The sequence below is a fragment of the Mytilus galloprovincialis genome, chromosome 1, assembly GCF_965363235.1.
Source record: "Mytilus galloprovincialis chromosome 1, xbMytGall1.hap1.1, whole genome shotgun sequence".
In the NCBI taxonomy this organism is placed as follows: domain Eukaryota; kingdom Metazoa; phylum Mollusca; class Bivalvia; order Mytilida; family Mytilidae; genus Mytilus; species Mytilus galloprovincialis.
In genome coordinates, this window is record NC_134838.1 from 88,939,705 (window position 1) to 88,950,785 (window position 11,081).

Sequence of the window (11,081 nt, forward strand, 5' to 3'; positions counted from 1 at the left end):
TACCTTAAAGGTTTTTTTTTGTAATTTTTCAATAAGCACTGTTTAAGACAGAATATCTCTCCCTTAGACTCAATGTAAAAAAAAAATGTTGAATTAAATAAATTCCCTACCTACCTACCATTTATTTTCAAAGATGTTAAAGGAAACACACACAGTATTTTATTTGGCCTTAGCCCTTATATATATACAATGTACATGTACTCTTAATAAACCTTTTATTCCTGCAATAAAAACCACTTTTGACTATAATTCTAAGACGCCAGTAATCAATTCTAATGTTTTTATTTTTATCTTACAGATGGTGACAAAAAGATAACAGCACAGTGTTAAGATTGAATCAGAATGAATAAAACAACAAGATTATAATACATGTAGGTACATGTATTGGTTTATTTTTTAAATATTTGTATTTGCATGGATTAATTACTTTATCAATTTATAAAATAAATACTTTTTAATTATCCTGCCTTGCATGGAATAAAATGACTACTTACATTGTTCTAAAAAAAAATGTTTGAAAATAATGAGTAAAATTAATGCTCAAAAACAATGTTTAAAATGTTAACATGAAAACTGATTTTGATTTGAAGCCATATTTTATGAAATTGATTAATGTAGACAAATCTTTTTTATAGTTACAAATATAGGTGACACTTAAACACTCAATATCTTTCTTTAATTAGTATAGTAGGATGATACAGATTGATGCCTGTGAAAGAGTTATAAAAAAGGTTGCATTCAGTTTTTTATTGTCAATAATACTTCCCTCCCCCTATTTTTCAAACTTTTTATATGTTAAATAATGCAGGTCCTTGCATATCAACAATTTATTTTTAGTTGTACTCATTTTATTATTTCTTATTTCTTTCAGCTCCCCCAACCAGAAGAACTTTGAACACAGTTATTGATTTCTAAGTTTTCTTGGAGATTTTAACAGTTTTTGTTAAAACTTGAAATCTAACAGAATGAAAATTTGAGAAAATTAACATATACAGTGTACATGTACATGTAGCTTCAATATAAATCAACTGATGCACCGTAAGTATGTCTTCTATATATGAAAGTTATAAATTGGTTTGTTTACAAAATTTAGTTTTTACTAGATATATTTGAGTAAATACAGGACCAAATTATATATTAAAACAAATACTCACAAACGTTGTTTTTTTTAAATACTAATAGTTCCTATGGTGATATAAATTATATGATCAAATTGTGGATACAACTACATGGTTTTTGCTATAAACTGTGAATATAGAAAAAGAGTATGTTGTGTAGCGTTGTCGTTTTTGTATGGATTCGTGTTTGTCGATGTGTTATTTTGGTAGCGTAAATTACGTAAAATCCATGTTCAAATGGCACAAAGAAAACAAACCACAACACAAAGTATATCAGTTTGACATAATGAAACAGTTGAACAATAATCCTAATTCACTAACACAATATTACTCTCAAGTCTTCTAGCTTACTATCTCCACTCTATATGTTCTCTTACTCCTCTCTCGCATCCCCTTGTATACATAATTACAGGCGGTACCCCGACGGTCCCAAAGATGGGGTATTGGGCGGTTCTAATGATACCTGGCGGTACCTCAACGGTTCTAAAGATTGGCTACCGGGCGGTACCCTGACAGTTTCAAAGATGAGGTTCCTGACGGTACCCGGACGGTTCCAAAGATGGGGTACCGGGCGGTTCTAAAGATACCGGGCGGTGAATTTAAGTAATATAGATACCGTTCAAATAAATAAAAATACCGGGCATTGCCCTATAGAAATGTAATTTAACCCTTATGTATTAATAAAAAGATATCTTACATAATAATAATTATACTGTCAAACTAAAATCGCTACAGTTGTATGATTGCCAATGAGAAAACTCTTTCAACAAGAGACCAAATGACAGAAGTTAACAACTGTAGCCTATAGTAGGTCATAGTAGTCTTAAACAATGAGTAAAGCCCATACCACTCAGAGAGCTATAAAATACACTGAAATGACAAATGTGAAACAATTTAAACTAGAAATTTGGCTTAATTTATCATACATGTATGTACAAAATAATGAACGAAAAACAAATATGTGACACATCAAACAACAACCACTGAACTAAAGGCTCCTGAATTGGGACAGACATAGCCATACATAATGTATCGGTTAAACATGTTAGCTGGGGCCCAACCCTCCCCTTACCTGGGACAGTGGTGTAAGAGTACAAAATAAAAACAAACTATAAAATTCAGTTGAAAAAGTCTTAAATCTTAACTCATCATGAGATAGATACAAGTAGAAATAAATAAAACCAAGAAAAAGGGGGCATGGTCAGGTACTATTACATCCAAACAACTGAAAGAGACTTAATACAGATCTAGATTATTTACTCTAAGCAAACTCAAGCTTAATAGGAGATGTGAAAACACCCTAAATCTGATAGGTCCTGCAACTTTTGAAAGAGACTCCAAAAAATTAAAAGGGAACTCAATCTAAATTTTGTGTTAAAATTTCATGAGAAATTGTTCAAAGCAAAGGATAAGGGGCATTAAAGGATTATTTTTTGTCCAAAAATATAAACTATACTAAAAAGCCCCATTATGTTTGGAAATGCATAAATTTAAGAAACATCAATTAAAAACATAATATTTTTTGTCTGATAATGTCACAATTACATCATGAAAACGAGGACAAATATAGAATTTATGCAGTTTCCAAAACAACAAAATAATTTAAGAAAACCTTTATTATAACTATTAACATAATCTCACTAAATATAATTTTTTTCTTGGATGGGCACATATAGTCTAAAATATAATTTTATTTGACAAAAAACAAGGAAAATTAAGAAATTTTACAAATTTGGTCAAAGTTTATTGCCATGGTAACTCTTTAGTTGTAAAAAAAAACCCATTATTTTCTGAATATGGTGTACCTTAGTCTAGTTTGGACAAATTTTGAATTAGCAGTAATATACCTTTTTTAGTTAGCCCCTACTACTTTGATATTAAAGGATGGATGGACAAACAATAGCATACCCTATACATCCCTTACCTACCAGAAGTTACAAAGTTATAAAAAATACGTTTATATATTTTCAGATCACAATTATGTCAACCTAATCATTGGAAGTTTATCAAGTTACATGAGAAGCATTGAAAGCCTGCAGAGATTCTACATGTATACATAAATGGAATAGACTCACACTTAAAAATAACTTTTAGACAAGACTAATGCACTCTCAATTTCAATGAGTGAATTGAAGTGCATACTAGCTGCACATGAAAATTTGTGTGCAATTTTTAAATATTTATTTTCGTTTTATTGATTGTTGTTTTCAAAAAATTGTATGTCTTCATAAATTAATCATGAACATACATGTATTGTTGTTAATAATTAAAATAGATATAAAGAATATTTTTATCTCAGTTTTAGCCAAATAATACAGTTAAATCTGATTTAACTTTTTTCCAAATATATAAACATATGAATACAAGGAGATTTGGGGTATAGGTTCATTGGACAGCATCCCAACAACACAAAACACAAGACTAAAGTTGAATACAATTTTCCAAAACAGAATAGTTTAAAAATTTCAATTGGCCATTCATCAAAAAGTGTGAATATATTCAAATTTATAGCCCAACAAATAAAGATCAGCTATCAACAAAAAGAAAACATCTCGCAAATGAATTATTATTGTGCAAACAGGATTAACCCGATCTCAAAATGGATACATTATAAACACTTTCGATTAAATAGTAGATTTTATGCATAAAAAAATGCAGTATTACAACTGCTTTTACTACAATGACATTCATTATTGTCATGAATTTGATGTTAAAATGATTATGGCATATATTACCATATGAGATATTCAAGCTCCATGTAGCTTTCAGTTTTTTGTCGAGCGTGCAACTTTTGTTGCAGAAAGCTCGACATAGGGAGAGTGATCTGGCGGCGGCTTTGTATGCTAACTTCTTAAAAGCTTTGTATTTTAGAAGGTGGAAGACCTGGATGCTTCATACTTTGTATATAGATGCTTCATGTTACAAAGTTTCCGTCAGTCACATGTCCAATGTCCTTGACCTCATTTTCATGGTTCAGTGACTACTTGAAAAAAAAGTTAAGATTTTTTGTAATGTGAAATTCTCTCTTATCATAAGTAAAAGGATAACTATATTTGGTATGTGCATAGCTTGCAAGGTCCTCATGCCCGTCAGACAGTTTTCACTTGGCCTTGACCTCATTTCATGGATCAGTGAACAAGGTTAAGTTTTGGTGGTCAAGTCCATATCTCAGATACTATAAGCAATAGGTCAAGTATATTCGGTGAATGGAAGCACTGTAAGGTGTACATGTCCAACTGGCAGTTGTCATCTGACCTTGACCTCATTTTCATGGTTCAGTGGTCAAAGTTAAGTTTTTGAGTTTGGTTTTTTTTCTAATACTATATGCTATAGGTCGCCTATATTTGGTGTATGGAAATATTTTATGATCTATATGTCAGTTGTGCAGGTATTATTTGATCTTGACCTCAGTTTCACAGTTCATTGCTCAGTGTTAAAGTTTTGTGTTTTGGTGTGGTTTTTTTAAACTATAAGCAATAGGTCAACTATATTTGTTGTATGGAAGAATTTTTAGCTGTACATGTCTGCCTGGCATGGTTCATCTGACCTTGAGCTCATTTTCATGGTTTATTGGTCAATGTTAAGTTTTCTTGGTTAATGTTATGTTTATGTGACAGTTGAAGTAAAGCTTTATATTTAGGACTATCAACATAATATCAATGATTAGTAAAGAAAGCGACACATTTCAGCGTGCGCACTCTTGTGTTTCCTTACTGAATAAAAATTATGAGATTTCAATTGCTAGTGAGACAATAATTTAGCAGTGACAAACAGGCAATTGGACCAGATTCCTTTTCAAAGTTTTTGAAATATAAGCAATTGATTTACAGTACATATATTCATCACTGGTTTAATGCACACAACTACATTATAACAATTATTGTTAATGCCAAGAGTATCAGGACATAATTTGGGTGTAACAGCTACCAAGGTATCTGTTAGCTTAAAACCCAGTCCCCAATCATGTATATTAAATAATTGAAATTGGTTAATGTGCAGTAAAAGTAAAGAGTATATGTACAATAATGTAAGAGAGAAGGGGTCAAGATAATGTTTTGATGAGCAGTAATAAAAATACAATAAAAATTAATGCAACAAGGTTCAGTACTTCAAAGAATTATTTCATAGGTGTCTAGGTAAAATGTTTGAACAAGAATAGAATTCATAATTATTAGGACCATAACACCTACATATACCATTCATCTATTAAAAGGGGGGGGGGGGGGGGCAGGTTTGTTTTCTCTCTCGGAAGTAACATAAATTTAAACTGCATTGATCAATTTGTTTTATACAACTGCTAGAAATTTGTGGCTGTGTAATGGTATGGTGATGTCATCATTGGGAGACATTTAGTTTTTAGACAATAACTAAAGTATAAGAGAAGGAATCTGTACAAGATGGTCCAACCGGTCCAAAATTAAAGTTTTTGTTTGATTTTTATAAAAAATAAATATTAAGGTTTTTTTGTTATGCTGAATCTAATCATGAATTTAGATTTTGAGCCCCATTATTAAATTAGTCCACATTGAAGTCCTAAGGGTCCAAAACTAAACTTAATTAGTTTTCATTAAAAGTTCAATTCTTCTGATTCTTTGATATGCTGAATCTCAACATGTATTTATATTTTGAATATTATACCATATTACATGTACATATTATAAGGGAAATATCCAGTTTTAAAATTTAAAGTTCTTAGTCCACATTCAATCTGTGCCAGAAATCAAGCTATGTCAAATATATATATAATCACAATCCAAATTGAGAGCTGTATCAAGCTAGAAAGTTGTGTCCATTATTGTTCAGGGTTCCACCTCTGGGTAGTATCTAGCGGCACCCAACCATGCCAACAGAGCATTATATTTTGGAAGGAACAAACTTATTTTAACAATTCACTTTTGAAAACAATTATTATAGATACAACGTACATAAATGCTGATTTCATGAATTTTCTTGTTTCATTACACCTCTGTCATGATTGATGAAAAGAAAGACTGACCATATTCATACTTGAGTTGATGATGTCATAAAAAAGTTCAAGCGGTATCAAGCCTGCAATAACTCTTGGATGTGTGGTTGTTCACAAATAAAATAAAACTGAATAAACATTATAATTGCTATTGTAGGTAAGAAAATCTGGAACACATGTTAAAATATGTCACATTTTGTAAGGTTTGACATGACAAAATGACTGAGATTACTAAATAAGTTTTAGTCATTGCAGACTGTGGCACATGCAGGTTATACCTAATGACCTATACATGTAGTTGCTTAAATCAATATCATTTGAACTTTGGTGGATAGTCACATTAGCAATCATACCTGAACTCCATATTTTAATCATCATGTATATTACAGCACATAATGTGTTAAGAGTTTCTGTTCCAATCATTGTATAAATATCAAATGGCCAATATATTATGTGCTACTCAAGTTAGTGAACATATTGAAGGGCAAGTTAACATGGTCATTTGTTAATTAGTCACAAATGTGTTCACTATATGTCAATGATGCAAACTTTAAAGTTTATATATGTAGGGTTGTAGTCTAACTGACAACCTCTTTACTTCATACTGAGAATGTCTTGTCATAGTGAAAGTACAAAAGTGAAAAGAATGAAAATGGCACATTTTTATGTTTATGTTATTTGCAAATCCTTTTCCCAGAGAACCTTACTTCTATCTGGTATTTTTTACTAACAATGTTAAACCTTGAACAGAAATGATATGAACCTACAGTCTTATATTACATGGGAAGGGGCACTGACTGACCTACAAAAAGGGGGGGTTGTTGTTTCCAGTCATGCTTCAGTGATTCCCTATATAATAAACCAACATTTTCCAGGGAAAAAAGGGGGGCTGGGCCACCCTGGATCCGACTATAAATGGATAAAAGATGTCCCTTTATGTTCATAATGAGAAAAGGAAACATGGAAAGGCTTGCATAATTTGGTATATAGTGTAGACCAAACTTCCTCCGTTGACAACCGCATATTCATTCAAATCATCATTTGTACCTGTCCAAGTTTATGTTGCAGCATTTGGGCTTGTTTTCCCTTTGAACTTAGGAGGGACTATATGTGAGCCAAAATTTGTTCCTGTGAAAAAAGTTCCAGTGGAACTAATATCACAGGAAATATGTTCTGGGAGAACTTTTTTCATAGATAATTTCAATATAATTTGTTCCATCTCTATGAAATAAGTTCCACACTTTACCTGGTGAAATAAGTACCGGGTTGGTGAAATTTGTTCCTTACCTAGTGAAATAGGTTCCAGGTTTATGAGATTTGTTCCTTACCTGGTGAAATAAGTTCTGGGTTTGTGAAATTTGTTCCTCACCTGGTAAAATAAGTTCCTAGTCTGTGAAATATGTTCCACTGGTTAAACAGGTTATCTTATATACTGAACATTTGTCATCAATGAGTTTAAAGTTATCATTCAAGTGCATTATAAAAATAAGTATAATATATTGATAATATAATAAATGAAAAATGTAAATCATCCAATAAGAATCTTGTTGACTATAGCAAATGTTTAATTATAAACGTAAAAAATATCAAAATGACAGTCCCACTTTGAGCCAGAAAAGAGTATAAGGATAAGAAAAATCTTTCAGAAAAAAAATAAACTCAAAGATGAACATGAACATATAAACTAATTTAAAAAGGACAAAATAACTGATTAATGATTCCGAAAGACATGAAGAAACAAAAGACACACTCTTTTGAAACTGTTCCATGACAAGTACATGTATGACTAGAAACAGGGCCGGAATACTACATAAAACATAGATACAAATTATGATGAATTACCATCACTTTATCCTGTAGAACTTTACAGTCATGCCTACAATTGCACATGTATCCCATGCCAGCACACTCAGTACAGCATTTAGCTTGCTTTATAATTTAAGTGTAACAAGAAAATGTTTCGCTGTGCAATATGTTGCAAAGGTACTTATTTCAGTGAAAATAGGTTTGAGAAGAACTTATTCATTGATTTCTTTGAAATATGTACATATTGGTCTTAAACTAATATCACAGGAACTTATTTAAAACTTTTAATATTAACTGGAACAAAATTCATGGAGCTCTGATATTTGTTCCGGAACTTATTTCATATTTGGTCTAAAAAATTAGTTCCGGAACAAATTTTACAGTGCTGGAACATATTTTCTGTGATATAAGTTCCGGCGGAACATATTTCCTATGAAATTTGTTCCAGCGGAACAAATGTCACGCCGGAACATATTTTTTGTTACATATGCGCCTAACATACATTTCAATTATATATCTGATTCCCGTTTCCCTCCATGTTTACTTTCCAAAGGGTTCGGGGAGATAACTTAGATAAGAATGCACACATAATAAAGGTCCTGTGTGGGACGTAAATTTAATGCCCATTTTTTAAATCTAGGAAAAGTTGTTTAAATTTTGGGAAGAAATTATCAAATTGAAGTTTTTCAAGCCGGTAACTAATGGTTCTGAGGAAATTTATTGCGTAGATAATCGTTCCAAAATTTGGAACGAATTTCGAAAGCCGGTGGCAGTGATTGATGCAATCTGGAATAGGATCCCAGTTAGGGCAACCAGTCCGGTACCCACGAATGTAGTTCTTAAAAAAATATATAACTTTTGTTATAAATTGTGTAGTGTTATTATTTCACTAGTTCTGTAACTGAATGTAGTTTTATTTGAAAGGGTAGGCTTTCTAGTTTGAATTTCTGTAAAAATTTTGATTGATTTAAATGTAATCTGGCGTCAGTACATAGAGTAAATTGCCTAAATTCTAGCCTTTATTCTTTCCCGGAAGTAGACAGACTGACCCTGTTGTCAATAAAAACAAAATTTTGCAACGGAATGCCGGTCATGAGGCACTGAGATTGCACTTAGACACTTCTAAATGAATGCCTAACATGAACCAGAAGTCCCAAGGTGGCTATCAAAATTATTTATTGAACAGGACCCTATGTATTTACTATGATTTTCAATGCGTTCCAATGGGGCAAATAATTGGGTCCCCGTTCCATCTCCGGCGCAGAGATCACATATCCGTTCCGTTCAATACTTTGTAACACTACACTCAATATGACCTCTGCCATACCTTTTTTTGCGTACTTTTTTGTTCCCAATCTCTAATCAAAATCTACATTACTGTTTATTTAATTAAGATACTTTTATGGGAAAAAACATAGAAATTCTCATTTTTGCGAAGAAAAGTATATCAAACGGAAAATGTTGCTATGTTTATTAACTTAATACTGAAAGTTGCATTTCCGTTAGAGATTAAATGTCTTTCGTAAACACAGCCGGTTGAGAAGGGACTATTTTGTCACCGTAATTATTAAGTGCAGTATTGCGGAGCATGTATGGAACGGATATGAACTCTGCGCCGGAGATTGTGATTGATGGAGTAAAGGAAAAAAGTTCCGGAACGGAAACGATCACTGTACGGAGTTTGCGTTTATGCGGACTTGCTATTTTGTATTGTGACGTCACGATATAGAAACTGCCAGTTTCTATTGTAATCTACAAGCGTTCAAAGGGACACTACTCTTTGTGGTCGGAACTACTTTTTTGGGGTTTACACCAAAGACCCAAAAAGGAAATAGAAATGAATTGACGCTGATAATATATTCCAATTACCTTTTGTAACTTTTCGATAGGTTTTCTTCAAGTTTGCATTTGATTAAATGTAGAGTTAAATGAATTATTAAAATGAAAAGAAAAACATTTACTTTATTAATAAAGTCGAAACTGCAAGTGGAAACGAAAAGACTGCTTGAAAAAAAAATCTACCATAAGACTTATTCAAATTATTTAATTGCTTTTTCCCCCAGGTTAAGATATTGGAAATTTATAAAATTATCAATATTTGCCAGAATAGAAATTGGCGTATTGTTAATGTTTACTTTTCTGCATTGGGGTGGGGGAGGGGGGAGATCACATAAAAATGTTCAACCCCGCTGCATTTTTGCACCTGTCCGAAATCAGGAGCTTCTGGCCTTTGTTAGTCTTGTATCATTTTTAATTTTAGTAATCTTGTGTATAATTTGGAGTTAAGTATTGCGTTCATTATCACTGAACTAGTCGAGGAACTAGTATATATATATTATTCAATGATTATTTGTATGCGTTTCCCTCAGTTTTAGTTTGTAACCAGGATTTGTTTACTTTCTCAGTCAATTGTGAGTTTGAACAGCGATATACTACTGTTGCCTTTATTTGGCCCAGAAGAGAAAATTGTTAAAAATTTACTATAAAGAGCAATAACTCCATAATAAGGAGTCACTTGACCATTTTGGTCATTTTGACTTATTTGTAGTATTTGTATTATCTATAATAACATTCAAGATAATAACCGAAAGCTGCAAACATTTCTTAAAATTATCTATTCAGAGGCAGCAACCCAACAACAAATTGCCTGATTGGCCTAAAAAATTCAGGGCAAATAGATCTGAACATTTGTATCAGATTTGCTCTAAATGGTTTCAGAGATATGAGCCGAAAAACTGCATTCTACCTTAAGTACTAATTTTAGCCATGTCAGCCATTTTAGTTCCCCGGCAGGGTTATCGGACACATTTTTAAAAATAAATACCCTATTGATGATTGTGAAAAAGGTTGGTTCAATTTGTCTCATTGTTGAAGGTCATACGGTTACCTCTTATTGTTAATTTCTGTGTCATATTGGTCTCTTGTAGATAGTTGTCTCATAGGCAATCATACCACATCTTCTTTTTTTATATACATGTATCAGTAGTTATAGAGAAGATTTTTGTAAAAGTTTTAAAAAATTTGACTATAAAGGTCAATAACTCCTTAAGGGGTCAACTGACCATTTTTGTCATCTTGACATATTTGTGTATCTTAATTTGCTGAACATTATTGCTGTAACAGATTATCTCTATCTATAATAATATTCACGATAATAACCAAAAACGGCAAAATTTCCATAAAATTACCAA

At 31.9% G+C, this 11,081-nt stretch overlaps 1 long non-coding RNA gene across 1 annotated transcript; it reads left to right on the top strand.

The window, feature by feature from the left end:
* The first annotated feature begins 875 nt into the window (after nucleotides 1-875).
* Nucleotides 876-3,403, top strand: LOC143048609 (uncharacterized). The gene is made up of 2 exons (XR_012969902.1): nucleotides 876-1,038; nucleotides 3,090-3,403. It is a non-coding gene; the product is annotated as an uncharacterized LOC143048609 (long non-coding RNA).
* The last annotated feature ends 7,678 nt before the right edge of the window (nucleotides 3,404-11,081 follow it).